The 15,946-nt window shown below is 46.2% G+C and overlaps 1 long non-coding RNA gene across 1 annotated transcript in view; it reads left to right on the top strand.

Moving 5' to 3' along the window:
* Positions 1 to 371: 371 nt before the first annotated feature.
* LOC121669561 overlaps positions 372 to 15,946 on the top strand; it is a 130,684-nt gene continuing 115,109 nt past the window's right edge. Inside the window, exons 1-2 of the long non-coding RNA XR_006017804.1 lie at positions 372 to 476; positions 9,408 to 9,525. This is a non-coding gene — a long non-coding RNA (uncharacterized LOC121669561). The remainder of the gene's footprint in view (positions 477 to 9,407; positions 9,526 to 15,946) is intronic.

The following is a 15,946-nucleotide window of genomic DNA, read 5'->3' as shown; positions in this document are numbered from 1 at the left end:
TCTATTGAATTATTTGTTTTCATGAAGCATCAAGGACTAAAGAATTTCAAAAGCAATTAGCAGATAGATAGGATTACACCCTCTGATGTATGGTAAGAAACTGATTTGTTTGTCTAGAAATAGAGTCCCTATAGGAACAGAAAAACAGTCATTGAATTTGAGGTGAAAAAAAGAAAATAGAACCAGATCCAGTGAGGTGGGAATTATCATTTCATGCTTCTAAACATTGGCATCTCTTGTTGAATATCATCGTGAAGCTTATGATGTTTGTGGATTTTATTTGAGCCTTGTGGTCTTTATTTGAGCTCTTGGAATCAAGAGGCTGAATGAGATCCTCAGCTTTCTATTTATTTTTATTTTTTCAGACTAGCATTTCCAGCTCTCTTGATCCTGGAAGAAAACAACTTCACTTGAAAATATGAAGCCTCGAGGGTCCAAATAAGAAAACAGATGAAAAATACTCCAAATACTTTTGGGTTGGTTAAGTCTTATTATTTTGAAGACTATATCATTCTGTTCTAGGGCCACACACAACATTTTTGAAGCTGAAAGCTGGCAACACTCATGCTTGTTATCCAAAGCATTTTGGAAAGTGGGTGAATGTTGGTGGCTATCGTGAATGAGAATGTGTGGGGGTGATCTTCCAGGCGGCGTCTTGCAGGCCTGTGGGCTCCTTGTGCTTGGCAGTGGGAAGTCCCTGCCTTGCAGAGTTCATGAACTAGTCATGGTAGGCAAGGGTGTCTAGAGGGGTGTCTTTTCCCCTCTTCTGTTTGCAGTTATCTGTCTATAAGGAGGCAGTAAGCGAATTGCCCGTGAAGCCAAGGAGAGAGGGAGGAATGTAAATCCAATTTTCCGCAGTTAGTTATATATGTGACCCATTGACAGAGTGCTGCCATGGCTGTGGGAAGAGGGGAAGGCACAAAACAACGGGAAGGTGCCTCATCCTGTCCTGGGACAGGACATGTGGATGGACATTGTGTGGGGCAGAGCAAGGGTGAGAAGAGATCCTGCAAACGGAGGAAAACAGGGGCTGTGCAGTGTCAATCGCAGACTCTCCTCCTCACCACGGTGGTTGCTGCTGTTGTTGTTTCTGCTTTTAAAACAATATGCAAGGAACCATCCAATATCCTAGGGCTTTTGTTTATCTAGATTTTTATGAGGAAAAAAAACTGAGAAGAGGAGAATAAGAAATGAGAGGGGAAACACACGCATTCCTTCCAACCAGAAAGTCATGAGTTTTGATTCAGTCTAATTACACAAGTGATATTTTTATAACCTCTGTGAAATCTCCTTGCTTTCTTGGTGTGTCTCCATTGTTTATGTGAGAGTGGCCAGGTAGCCAAGACAAAGTAATGTTGCGAGAAAAATTCCCTTGGTCTTGGAGTATGCTGCACTGTTTTTGGCTTCATAAACAAGCCTGTTTTCCTGGTTTCAGGCCTCTCTTAGGTTCTTTTGTTGCCTCTTCCTCTAAACTAGAGTTACTCATGTTCTGCCCAGCCATGGGCCATGGTGGCAGCTTCATAGCATCTCTTAAGTAGGCACGAAGTAGTACATAATGGGGCCAGACCTCCAGTAAATTAAATCACTCCTGGTCTCCGTGGTCCCCTTCTGTTTGCAGCAATGAAATAAAACCCATGTTGGCCCCTCTGCAGGCTGGTAAAGGCAACTCCTGCCCAGGCGTGGCTTTTCTCACTGCAGGCACATGGACCTGGGGGTCCTGGTGGACAACAAGCTGTCCATGACCCAGCAGTGTGTCCTTGTGGCCAAGAAGGCCAGTGGAGTCCTGGGGGGCATTAGGAAGAGCATTGCCAGCAGGTCAGGAAGGTGATCCTGTCCTTCTGCTCAGCCTTGGTGAGGCCATACTGTGCTGAGCTCTGGGCTCCTCACTACAACAGAGACATGGAGCTCCTGGAGTGGTTCCAGTGGAGGGCTACAAAGATGGTTAAGGGTCTGGAGCATCTCTCCTATGAGGAAAGTCTGAGGGAGCTGGGCCAGATCAATCTTAAGAAGAGATGACTGAGTGGGAACTTCTTTAATGTCTGTCAGTATCTGAAGGGAGGGTGTCAAGGGGATGGAGGCAGGCTTTTCCCAGTGGTGCCAAGCAATAGCACAAGAGGCAATGGGCAGAAACTGATGCACAGGAGGTTCCACCTGAACATGAGGAAGAACTTCTTTAAAGTGTGGGTGACTGAGCACAGGACCAGGTTGCCCAGAGAGGTTGTGGAGTCTCCCTCACTGGAGATACTCAAGAACAGTCTGGATGCAATCCTGTGCAATGTGCTCTGGGATGGCCCTGCTTGAGAAGGGAGGTTGGGCCAGATGACTCACGGTGGTCCCTTCCAACCTTACTCCTTCTGTGCCTCTGTGACTCCTTGTATGGGTGGGGCCAGGCTGTTTGGGAGGCTGGAAGATGGAGGGAAGATGTGAGGTGGGTGAAAGCCAAATGCTGTGCTCTGCAGTGCCATGTCTTTCTGAGCAGCCAGAATGTCATCAAAAGGTAGGAGTCCAGCTTCTGCTCTACCCACTCCAAGCATGCATTTCTTGCTCAGTTGAGCAAGCCCCAGCACTTACTCCTGTAGTAACAAATAGCCCAGGTGACAGCTGCACACTGTTGCCTCCTTTGGAAATCTGCTTTGGTGGTTTTGGAGATTGAAGTTTCCTAACACAGTTGTCTGTGCTCTGAGTCAGAATTTAAAGATGCAGAACTAGTCAGGCTCCAGCAGTGGCACAGCAGGGGCCCAGAGAAGGCACCATGAGGAGCAAGGAATTGAAGCAGCAACAGTTTGGGCTCATGGATAGACCTGATGGAAAAAGGTGAATGGAGCTGTTGACTTGCCTTGTATTCTGAGTGGTGGAAATAAGTTTTGTTTGCTTTGACTGGTCTTGGTTTTTTTGTGATGTTCACCAGTACCACGAGCAGTGCTGGCAAGGGCTGTGAGTTGGTTCCAGCTCTTTGGCATTGTTTTTTACCTTCCTGTGGCGCAGGTGACTTTGCTGTGTGGATGTTCAGGTGGCTGGAACTGCATTTAATCACCACAGGGCAGTGTTACTCTGTGGATGTACTGGGGGTTTAAGAGGACCTGGTACAGAGGGTGATAAGAGCTGGAAGGAAGATGTTCATCCCTGCAGATAGCCAGCATTTATCCCACAGGCTGGCTGCTGCTAGTGTGATGGTGGAGAAGTTGCAGGGCTTTTGAAAAAAGTTTCAAAAACTGGCCTTGATTTTGGTTGTTCTGTTATTTAGCATAAAACCTGTAATAAATTGAATATGCTTGTTGCCTCATGCTTGTTGCTCTTGAGATACTGGCTCTTGCCTTGTTAAAACAGACCTTGCTCAGAGATCCATCCCTGAAACGCATCCCTCACTCACAGAGATCCATACATTCCTCAAGTATTTGAGCACTCTGGTCACTAAGGTGATGTGCTTCTTGGACCACCCTGATGCTGTAACCATCATGCTGCTGAGTGAGAGATTTGGAGAGTTCAGAGGTGAAAGGTACTGTCTCTATGCATTTGTCTGCACGGTTGCTTTGATAGCACCACTGTGCACCGACACCACACCAAGCCTCTCCGCCCCCTCCAGCCCTTGTGAGAAATGAAGCTGAGGTCTCAGCTGGTGAGTGATTAGCTCTGGTCTCTCTTGTAAGGAGACTGTCAGTTCCAGTCTAGCACTCATGAGCTCTTCCCACATCCACTGATGTTTTTATGATGGGCTGTCATCCATACATTTAATGTTTGGAGCAAGCGGTACTAACTCTCTTCTTGGGTGGTGTTTCGGATGATGTAGAAATAAGTGGATGTTCTCCAAGTGTAATTTTGTCAGGGGACTGCCTGAGGAATGACCTGAAGCTTTTAGCAGAGACATGGGGAGCTCAGGAAAGACTCAGTGGTTGAATAGTTGAGCCCCACTCAAACGGTGGGCTCAGGAAAGAGACAAATAGGAGAGGAGAAAATTGATTGGTAACATGCCAGAGATGACACTTGGGTTCTTGGGCTTAGATGTGAGATTGAGGGTGTGTGTGAAGGAAGGCAAAAGCTCACTCAGGAATATGGGAAAAAGAGACTGCTCACCTGGGAGCGAGAGTGGTCACTGTGAGGAGTCCACAAATAGGAAGATTTGAAACAGGCCATGGTGGGAAGAAATGGAAAGATGGTGTGACTCGGAGGCAGGGACAGCCAAATTCAGCACCACTTTTAAGCAGAGGAAACTCCGCTGACATCTTATAGCTTCAGGCAAGGACCAGCAAAAACATCTGGGCTGGATCTTCAGCAGTGTAAATCTGCTTGGGGGCCATTGCCTTCAGTGGTGCCACACCGATCAATGCACATGAAAGCTTTGGGCCTCTGCTTGCCATCCTGCCTTCAATCCTGCATGCTTTTGGGTCCCGTGGAGCTCTCTGGCTGAATTTGTGGGTGTCAACGCAGGGGGTTTCCTGGTAAATGAGAAAAATGCTGTCCTTCCATCCCGCTTCATCTGCCTGGGATTTCCGACAGAAAGGCACTGACTAATTCCATCTGGCAGGCTGACCATGCTTCGAAGACTGCAAATCCTGAGACTTTTAACTTACAAACAAAACCATGCATTAAAAAAAAAAAAAAAAAAAAGACAGCTCTCCCCAGGGACAGTCTCTGCAAAATCCAAAACAAGGTCTCAGCGCCTGCCCTGGTGCTCCGGCTGACACCAGTGTTTTTTCTGTCCCTTTTAAAACCAAGCTGGAGTGTTCCCAACTCCTCCGTTTGACACCTCCGGCTCCCTTATTCCCCTCGGTGAGTGGGGTGGGGGGGAGGAGGCTGGAAGGGAAAGGCCAGAGCAGAGGAGGAAAGAAATGCCTGGTATTGATCCACCAAGGCTGGCCAGACTGCAAGAAATTCCGGTTTGTGAAAAATGTTGCGGTTTAGAGCATTTGTTTTTGTTCCACAGTGGGATGAAACCAAGACTTTCTGGAAGGAGGGAGGAGCAGGGGGAGAAGAAAAATTGCTTTTTTTTTTTTTTTTTTTTTCTCCTCTTTGTGGTTGTTGTTGAGGAGGAACAGCCTCCCTGTGGTACAGATGCCCACAGTGTGTGGATGGGGAGTCCTCTCCTGACAGCCTCTCCTTTGCAGCCTGTGCTCCTCTAGGAGGGTAGTGCAGGGATTGGGATTAAGCCCCTCTGGGAACGGGTAGAGACCTCCTTCTGCCTCCAGTTCTTCATATGCTCTGGATAGAACAGAATCAAGGGGTGACCTTCAGGACAGTGACCTGCCCCTGTGACAGTCAGAGCTTGGTGGAGCTTGGCTGCAAAACTCCATGAGTTCCCCTGCTTTGTGGCAGTTCTGCCCTTGCTGAGTTTTTATCCACTCAGCTGGGCAAGTTTCCCCAACACTGGTGTAAGGAGCAAGCTGCACAGTTTCTGGAGGATGAAGAGGGTCCCCGACTTTAGCAATGTGAAGTAGGGAGGCTCTGAACCAGAGTTCATACAAAGGGGAATTTGGAGTGATTACCAAAAAGCTTGAAGATGTTGCTCTTGCCTTTTAAAATTAGTGTGTTGGCTTTTCCCACAACTCCCTGGTCTTGCATAATGAAAATTCCTTTCAGGGAAGTGTAGAAGGACATAAAAATCAGAGCAGATCTGGGAGTCTCGAAGATGTCAAAAAGTAGGACATAGACACAGCATGTGGCTCTCTTGCTTCCAGGCAACTCTAAGAGCACGGTGAAGGGAGATCTGGGCTTACCTTTAGGTGAGCAACCAGTGCCTTTGAGCAAGGTAAGTGGTGATCTAGCCATTTTGCATCTCTCCCAAAGCCAGGGAGAAAATCTGCCAGCAGAGCTGGGAAGAGGACGGGCAGTACTGCCCTGGAGGGTACTAGGATCTGGAGACACCCTCTTGTTGGGCCTGTGGGTCCCAGATCCCACCATGTGCCTCCCAGGCACAGCCTGTGAAAGCTTGCTCCACTGCTTGAAGAACAGCTGTGGCATTCTGGTGATTTGCACCCTATCCCCACACACCCACACCTTGACGCTGGTTGTCGAGACAGGAATGGAAGTTATCCCGTGCTTGCAGCTGGCAGCCCTTGGGAAATGCCCTGCCTGTTTTCTGGGAGGCAAAACCCCTTTTCTGAATGTTAGTCAGCAAACTATGCAGGGGAAAAGACAAAGGGAAAAGAAGAGAAAAAGAAGTGTCTGCTGTGAGTCAGAAAGAGGGTTTCTCTGAGGCTGTGGTATTACAGGGAGGGTGGGGTGAGGCTGCAAAGCGCGGCTGCTGTAAGCAGACCTACTCTCCAACAGGCCACAAGTATGAGGTGTTGGAGCTCACAGGCCCAGGAGCACAGTGGGATCTTCATTAGCTCTTTCTAAGACAGGAGGGCTTGCAATAAAACCTGAAGTGTCTGGTAATTTGATTGTCAAAGGCCACATCTTCCAAAGCAAATGCTTTGGACCAGCCACAGAGTGTAGAGCCAAGGTTGGTAGGGGAAGACTGCTAGAAGAACAGGTTTATTCCTACAAAAGGGATTTCTTGGCAAGGGTCATATGCAAAGCTTTTTCACTAGTTGCAAGATTGTCGTGTTGGTGGGTGTTCCCCTCTCCCAGACATCTACTCCTTTCACCCAACACAGCTCTCTGGACTTTTACCCACACACCTCTTGTCTTGCTCTGTTATTGTGCAGCAGAAGTGTTTCAAACCTGCCATGAGCCAGCATCTAAGGATTTCCCGGGTTCTCCACCTTCCCCTGTAATGTTGTTGGGTGTCCCTTAGTGTAGGGGAAGCCTTCCTACTGAAGGAGACCAATTGTGGGTCTAAGAAGGGCTAAGAGGGTTGGGAGCTGAGTCTTGGCTGCCAGAGCAGCTTGTAGACAGCTGCTGTTGAAAGTCAGGGCTGTCCTGCCTTGGCAAGGCATGTGTAAAGCTGTCTGATATTGTCTGATAGCACCCAGAAGTGCCCAGCATGTTGTGAACTTTCCATTTCCTACTAGTAACAAGGGACGGATACCCAGCGAAGACACGGGTAGGACTCACTACTGTGGCTGGGTGTTTTTCTGGGGTATCCTTGCTGCCGTCTCCATGAACAGAAAGGCAACAAAGTGGGCTCTTTCTTGCTCTTTGTCTTTTTTGAATTCATTCTAGGAATAGGTTTCCCATAGCTTCTCCTAGCTAGTGCTTGTGTTGCCAATGGGCCAAAGTGCTGCAGAGTAATGCCAAGTATCTGGCAAAGCCATTGCCAACAAAAAACCTGAGCTTAGGGCCAGATCTCCTCTCCTGATGAAGCTGAAGGCAGGGGTGGGCCTGCAGTTTTGCATTTTGTTATTTACTGTACTGACCTAGCTCAGAAGGGAGCAAGGAGGAATGTTGTTTCCTTGGTCGTACTATCTTTTAGTTTCATACAAGAAAAAAATTTCACTCTTTTCCCCATGCTAAAATATGCAGATGTGCTGTGCACCTCTGCAGGCTGTGTTGGAAGGAGTCACTGTGCTCTGTTTTAAATATTTGACAGCCCCCTCATTAATTGTTGGAAAGCCTGCCTGATAATTTGGTGGAGTCTGGAGCCTGCAGAATGTTACTGTGAGTGATATGTATCTGTATATCCTATAGTCCTGGAAGAACTGTTGAATCTTGTGAAGCTCTTGGCTTTGGAAAGTAGCTTTTCAGGCACATTTTTTCCTGTAACTGAATTCCAAGTTTTTTAGCAACTCTACCTCCCCTTTCTCTTCTCCATCCCCCTCTCAAAAGGGACATTTAAAGGAAAACACAACCATCTTCACACCACCTTCTCTCTGAAGAGAAATGGAGGTGACATTGAAGAAAAATTGCAAATCAAAGCAACGGAGAGTTGCGTCCTTGCGTCCTACTTGAGGTGTAAATGGGACTAGTATCTCTTGGGATTTTGTTCAACACTTATGATAAAACACTGTATTCATTTGCTCATGATCCTGCCAATCTCAAACTGTTCTGACTGTCATTTATGGTGCCCCATGTGTGACTCAGGATAGATTTTTCTTGGGATGGTGTAATCTGAAACAGTTCACTCATTTCCAGGAACAAGATGAGGAAAAAATTCCATTATTTTTCCTTCTGTGTTTGAAAAAAGCCAAAATGCAAGAATTTTTTTTTAATTTTTTTTTTTTTTTTTTTGCTTCACAAGGCAGCTGATTTCTTCTTTCTGAATAAGTCTGAGATGTCATTGAGGAATCACCAGGGGGTAGAACTCACCCCTTTTTTAGTGCTGGCCGTTTATTAGGTGTTTATTCCAGGTAATTTGTCTGACCTAAGCTTTCTCTATCCTCTGTGGAGAAAGATGAGGGTGTTCAATCAGCCCATCTGAAAATAGGTACCTAATAGTAGTGAAATGAATTGCATCCTGGGGGTTCATGACAGAGGTAGTTTAGAAAAATTGTTTAAAACAGACTCCTCATTTTTAGACAGATGAGTTCAACCCTCTGAAACTGAGGAAGAGCCTGCTGTTTTTCCTATGAAAAGTTGATTGGTTTCAGCTGTGTTATATGTTTTGGAGAAAAGAAAACCAAAAATATATCTTAGTCTGCTTGTGGTGATGAGAGTCTGGTAAATGCTTTGATGAGTCCACTTGAATAGTGCATCACTGTGGTGCTTATCCCAAAAGCAAGAGCATATTTCATCCCTGAACCTTCCTAATGACTCTCATGGCACCATGATTCTAGGGAGGTGGTGAAAAAGCTGTCTGTCTTTCCTGCAGTCTTGGTGGCTTCAGTTCTGGTGGTGCCCAGGAGGCAGGGAGGAGGTGTGCAATCAGCCTTCAAATGCAGAAGGAGCGCTGGGAGCTGAATGTGGTGGAGAAGGCAGCAAAGGGAGCAGCTGGACATAACAAGTGTGGCATGGGAAGACAAAGGGGGAAGTGAGGACTAGCAGGAGGCCTGGGACTTGAAATGCTACTGAAAGCCAGAAGGGAAGAGGAGACTGATACCAGGAAAGGAACTGTATGGATGGAAAATGAGATGTGAGATGGGGAGTGCACATGTGAGGAGGGAAGGCAACTGAGGCTGTTGATGGGGCAAGGAACTTCAGGATGGTAAGCAGAGGTTCGAAATTCAAGAAAGACAAAGTCCTAGAGGATGAGAAACTAAGTTGTGGAGGCAACTGCACAGAATGAGGCAGAACAAAGGCTGTAGGAGACAGGCAGAAAAATTTGGACTTGGATGGGTGCCAGGGAAGAATGATTGGGGATATCCTGTAGAAAAAACTGGCTGTGTCACAACCACCATGTTGAAGGGAACCAGCTACTGCTACATGAATAACCTGGATTTTGGCATTTATGGGACTTCTAGCTCCTGCCATGTAATGTCCTTTGTGGGTATAATACTGTATAGACTGAATGTATCTTTTCATTTGGATTTTTCTCTGTGCTCTGTTTCTTGTGCTAACCTTTCCTTAGTGTTTTTCTCTACTGCTTTTTCCAGCCTTTCATGTGCAAACTTTGGGCCCAAGAAGTTTTATGCTGAACTCTCAAACATATCCTGTGCAAATGGTTTGAAATATTGAGTGAAGCATGTTCATCTTTCATTAACTGGAGTAAAGGTATGTATGAAAATGATTTCCAGGAAACATACCCTTGAAAGTCTCAGGAAGAGCCTGTCACCTCTTTATTAGGACACAGTCATTCCTTTCCAGCTGATAGCCCTGTTTTGGGTGTCAGCATTGTGCCTGGATCTTCATCTAAATGATTATCAAGCAAACAGTTAAAATCAAGGGGTTTTTACGAGCAAAAGATCTGCCCCTGATCATCCAGCTCAATGAGACCAAGCTCAGTCTGTTACAAGGTCCAAGGCGCAGCTTGATTTTAAACATCTGCTTAAGTGCTTTTGTACTTTGAGCTGCTGGGAAAAAGTTACTGGTATTCCTGGGTGGCAATCTGTAATTCACACCCTTGCTAGGGGTCAGCAGAAATGGGCAAGGTGCTTCTCCTGGCCCTGGAGTCTCCAACTGGATCTTGGCGTCTGTCTGGCCGCGGGTTTCAAACCCCAGCCGATATTGCGTGTGCTTGTTGGACAATCCCGCCTTTTTACGCAGTTGCTGTTCCCTGACCCGCTGGCAGAGCCACTTGCCCCCATTATTCATCCTGACACGCTTCATAATGCACAGAGCCAGCCTGCAGCATCCAGCCTGCAAATTTCCCTAAGGCTGCAGAAGGGGGAAAAAAGAATAACCTGCAAGCATAAGGACATGCACGCAAACATGCTTTTCATGTGTTTTCACACGCTACGTGTGCGTGCAGACACTTATGCATGCTCATCGGCACACACATATGCATTTTTTGTATCTCACTGGATAAAAACCCAAGAGTGGAAAATGTGTCAATAAACATAAGGGAGCTTTTCAGGGCCTTTGATTTGAAGCTGCATCTTGTAGCAGCTTTCCAGTATTAGGATAGGATAGGGAGAGGAAAAGGAAAGAGAGAAGGGAAAAGGGAAAGCAAGAGGCAAGGGGAAAAGGAACAGAGTGGAAAGAAAAGAGCAGGGGTGGAGAGAAAAAAGGTAGGGGGAAGACAGGGAAAGGAAAAGTACAGATAGCAATGCTGCCAGAGTTTGTATACCTTAAAATCTGAAAGGTCCAAAAGTTCTTGACCTATATTCCCCGTTGCAGAAATGTAGTACAATAACACACTGTGGTTTGTTTAAAACATGGAAACTTGACTTCATTCTTATGTTTTGGAGAAAGATTTCGCAATGGTGCTGAGGAGAGAAAGCGAAAAGATTTAGCTGTTCCTCGTTACTCTCTCCCTCCCTCTGCCTTTTGGCAAGCTTGAAATCAAACCCACTTGCTTCTGGAATATCGTAACATTGCTGTTTTGATGAAGCTAGGCTTGAATTAAAACTTAAAAAAAATCAACCTCAAATCCACCGGGACAGGATGCTAGTATTTATAATAAAGTGGGTTTATAGACTGAATGGTTTGACATCTCATATACAGGCTGGTGGAAGCACATGCTGCAGAGTGGTCTGCAAGGGGACAGGCATCACATGGTGTTCTGACTCATTCAGATGGATTTTGGTTTCTCTTTGCTGCTTTTTTTTTTTTTTTTCTCATTTCTTTCATTTAGTTTTGAAGGGACAGAGTCAAGTGCTCCGTTGCAGGGTCTGGTGCACTAATGGAGTAAACAGTATTGTGGGCATGTTGGCAAACTCTCAATTTGACTTGGCTTTGCTGATCTCCATTGAGTTATATTATTGGTTATTTATGCGTATGCTGATGACCTTTGGGCAGCGGGGAAAATGTTTATGAATCTAAAAGGCTTCGCAAACTTTAGCACAAAAGCTTGTTTTGTCCAAAAAAATGCGACCTGTGACTTCATCATTCAGCCTTGCTTGTTGTCTTGTGTTAGAAGTCTTTGGTCATCCATTTGTGCTGTAGAATCAAACCATGTAGTGCAGATGAGCAGTCACATACCCTGAACAGCAAAAAGTGAAAATCCATGTGGAAGGCATGTGAGTAGCTCCAAGAGAGCAGCTGGGTTTGTTCAATGGGCTTGTGAAGGCTGAGTTATTGAAAGAAGTCAAAGGGAGGTAGGTGCCGCTGGACCATTATATTTGTGTACTTCCTAACCTGCTGGGGTATAGTTTTGAAATTTGTAGATTCACTTGGGAAAAATTAGGATCTGTTTGTGAACAATTTGTAAGTGTAAGAAAAAGCCCAGCCAGTAGCTGAATTTCCAATCAGTCCTGCTGATAATGAATAACTTCTTCAGTTCTGCTCTCTGAATCAAACTTTGAGTTGTCCATTTTTTTGCATGTCATGTCAGGAAATTGAAAATAGATGGGGAAGCTCCACCTCATTCTCTTCCTTTTCAAAGTCATCAAGGTTATTGTTTTCTACTCTCAATTTTGTCAGTGTTTTTTACTTTTCTGTTGCTGATGCCGCAGCATGATTTGAGTGCCCTTCCAGGGTAGGGACCTGCAGCTAGAAAAAGGACTCTCAATAAGCAGCTTGTGCATCCTACTTGAAAAAAGTCTTGATTCCTTTTTACTTGCTTTCTGAATATGCTGTCTTTGCCCGTTGTATCAAAGCCCAAAACATGCCACACTGGGGATTTGTAATGTTTAGTGTGTTGCTCCCCCTGATGAAAGCCAAGAAATGCTGGCTATTGAACTTCCTTGCACCTGGCTTCAGCTCCCAGAATAAATCAGAGCAGCCTAAAGCTTATAATAAATTACTCCTGGTTACTGGTGACTCCTGGAGAGTCAGGCAGATCAAAGGGAAATAAAAACCAGTTCAGTCACAGCTTTTCCCTTTTCCCTTTTCCCTTTTCCCTTTTCCCTTTTCCCTTTTCCCTTTTCCCCTGTGCCTTGTTGGTTTCTATTTTTTGGGCGGATCCCCAACCTATGGAGTAAGACAGCATTATGTGTCTGCTTTGTGCTGCCTAGGTCTTGTTACAGCACCTGCCTGTAAACTTCTGAAGATGGACTGCACAGTTTAGGCAATGCTTAATCCTGTTTAAGGCACATGGGTGTCCTGTTTGTGGCCAGGTTTAGCAGTGTTATCCAGGGCAGAGTGGATTTTATGCTCATTGTACCAGTGTAAGGCTGGACAATTTGTGGAGCTCTGTGGTAGGACAGTACCAGAAGTGAGAGCAGAGTCCAGCTTGAGTTCTCCTGTTATCAGTGGTGCCATTGCAATGTTGAGAGGAAAATAGGCACACCCAAATACTAAGAGGATGCGTGTGGTGTACTAATCTTATCATGCATGATGTGTCTTGAAATAACGGAAGGAGAGATACCCTTTGGGTGAACGTGTCAACTTTGTTATTATGATGTATGTCCATGAGTGTTCCTCTTCAAAACCTTGTCCCAAATGCTTTCCCCTCCTAGATAGCTGTGGCCATATGATTAGAGCAACCTGTGACCTGCTGTCAGAAGGATGCAAAAAAATTTATTGGGAAGGAAACTAGCAACAAGGGTCGTCAATTCTGAGGGAATCTTCCTGTATTTGATGTTTTTTATTCTCCAAAGACTAAGGTCCTGGGGTCAAAGGATTTATATGAGATCTGTATGTTTGAGTTCAGAAAAAAAGCAACCAAACCGCGCCTTTATACACGCAGAGTTTGATGACATAAATCTTAAAACCTCAGAAAAACAGATGGCAAAGAAAGGAAGGTCTGTCTTTTGGAGTTTTAAATAATAAAGGGCTTGTGATTATTTAAAGCTGGTCTCTCGATATTTTGAATGTGTCTTGTGATATTTGGATGGGTGGAACTGGTGACGCTGGCCAGGCACCTATAAAATGCCTAGATTGCTCCTAGAACACTCCTTGCTATAGGCAGTATAATAAAACCCAGGGTATAACCCTCACCGATGTTTCAAAGCTAGATTAAAAAACCTCTCAGGGAGAACCTTTCCTGTTATGTTCAGTCATGCTTTCCACGAAGGAATCTCGCTGTAAAGCTATTCAAGCATTGGGATGGCTTGTTTTCCCTCTCTTTTAACGAACAGTCCACTGACTTCAAGCTCTAAGAACCAGAGCAAGGAAAATCAAACAGGGAGATGAAAGAGAGGGAACAGCCTGTTTGCAGCCGAGGGTGGCTGGAGGGGAAAAGTGCCCTTTGCAGCATGCCTTGGGGCTTGTCCCATGGGAGGAGAGTTGGCTTGTGGACGGAGGGCTTTGATCTGTTCCTGACCGCTGAGATACACTTGCTGATGAGGAGCAGGGAGGGAAGCCAGAAAGGATTGGAGGGAAAAGAAAGATGTCAATTTCTCAGGGCTGCTCTGGGTCCTCACAGCTTCTGCAGTTGGGCTACCCCAGCCTTCCTCCCTTAACCTTCAGCTGGCCATGGCTGCCTGCCATGGGTCTGAGATCCAGACCTGGAGTGTGCATCAGAGCAAATTGTCTGATGATTCTTAATTTTATGCTGGTTTTGGTGTTGCCTAGCACTGCCATTATGTTGCACACAAGTCTCTGCCCCTCCTTGCCACTGTCCCCACCTCCAGGTGATGGGCAGCTACTCCTCTGCTGGTAGCCCTTGAGGGACAGGGAGATCTTGGCTGCCCTGAGTGAGAGGACACAGCTCCTGTGAGCCTGTCCCTGTGCTATGCAGCTTGGCACATGGTCCTGGAGCATCTCTTCTGCATTGTTGAAGTGACTCTATCCCCATTAGCGACTGGAGAGAGCAGACTGCTCTGGGCTGGCAGCAGTGCTTGGGAGTGTGCATAGCTCAGAGCCCCCTCCTCTTCCTCTGCCCGCCTGGGGAGGGAGCACTCATTGTCCTGCCAAGTTTTCATGCTGCTTGCCACTGTCTGTGCAGGTGTTCCTCACCAGGGAGGTCTCGTGCCACTTGGTTGTCTTGCTTCATGTTTGTGTCCCATATCACTACAAATAATTTGGAGGCTGTTCTCTGCCTCATTGATTTTCTGTCATGCATTACAGTGGCACTGGGTCTGGATTCAGCAGAATTCATTCCTCTTTTCTCTCTGGCAGATGCTGCTGAATGGTTTTCAATGTTACACCCTGGGCTGTGAACTGGTAGCATGGTGGAAATGGCTGTTGTCAAGGCTTTTACTCTCTCTGTCTGACTCTGTCAAAGCTTTTCTGTTGGTAGTTACTCAGGAGAGCCCTGGAGGAAACCATTCCTCACTTTCCTTTCAGCCCCTTTGTAATTCTTAGTATAATAAATGTGTTAAATATCTGGCGTCTGAGAAGCATGACATTTTAAGTGCTTAACTTAACTAAGCCTGCTTCATATGATGGCAAGGTCTTGCTGCACCATTTGAGGTGTTGTTCTAATACTGGGGTGACTCTGCCAGGTGTCACATGAATGCCACTGAGGTGACCTCTGCTTGGTGCTGACCTGTGTGGTTGTTCAGGTGAAGATCACTCAAATGTTAGAGTCTGAAATTAAAACACTGGCATCCATTAAAAGCTTTCACAGACCAGGAGGTGTCAGGACCTCAGATTTGCAAAGACAGGTAGTTCTGCAAGGCTGCCCTTCCAGATCACCTCGAACACAGCACTAAAACCCAGGAGGAGAGAGGTTTCTTCCACAGCAGCTTGAAATTCCTATACAGCAGCTGAGAAAGCGATCTGTCTTGTTTACAGGCGAGCGAGGGATTGGGGTATGCGTGTGTCTGACTGGCTGCTGGCGAGTGCATCTCTTGGACTGCTTGGCGGGGCCATCTTTGCACAACATGCTTTTCAGGCACAATTCTGCTTTTTATTAGAGCAAACTGGCAGGGAAGGGAACGGGGATGGAGCATTATGTGTTACTGGGGTAAGGCAAGGGAACTGGTGGCGATTCCTTTGTCGATTGAAACCAGCTTCTGAGCAGACAGAAAAGACCTTGATAAACCTTCCTTCCCTGCAGAGGACTCTGTACAGGGCTCCTCTTGGATCCAGCCCCAGGTTTTGTCGCAGTTGAGTTCTGGAGGCTGTTTTCCCCTCCATCCACCAGGTAGCTAGCCTCATTCTCCACTATGGGCAGTAACACCAAGGAAAATTTTATCAAGCCCTACCTTTGCTATTTAAACCTCAGAGCTCAGGGTTTGTTGTTTTAATATTTCTCAGGGCAGTTTTCTGCTTGTGAAGTCTTGGAGAATTGCAAGTTGGATATCTTCAGGCAAATGCTTTGCAAGCTTCCTGTGTGGATTCCCATCACCTCCCTCAGTGCTTGGGTCCTCATGGCCAGAGGTGATCACAAAATCATTTAGTCTGACACACCTCAGCACTGATCACAGAGGTTTGTGTTGGGATCAGGCAGTCTCCCTTCTGTTTATACATTTGACCTGGGCATTTGACAGCTGGGCCCAACAGAAGGCTTTTTACACCTCACTGTTTGGGATCCTGGGGGAAGGATGCTGTGCTGTTGTAAGGCAAAGGGAGAAAGAGACATGGCTGGATAGGTTACTGCTGCAGAGCTGTTGAGATAAATCTGGGGATGGCAGGCATTCCTCTGCTAAGAGCCAGCACAGTTGAGGTCTTTATATAAGGCCCTCTTCTGTTAGGGCTGCATCTC

This window comes from Corvus kubaryi, unplaced genomic scaffold, assembly GCF_017639235.1.
Source record: "Corvus kubaryi isolate FWS band 111438036 unplaced genomic scaffold, C.kubaryi_AGA036_p1.0 37392, whole genome shotgun sequence".
Lineage (NCBI taxonomy): Eukaryota > Metazoa > Chordata > Aves > Passeriformes > Corvidae > Corvus > Corvus kubaryi.
Note: the sequence above shows the minus strand (reverse complement) of the source record. Positions and strands in the feature narration are given on the sequence as shown.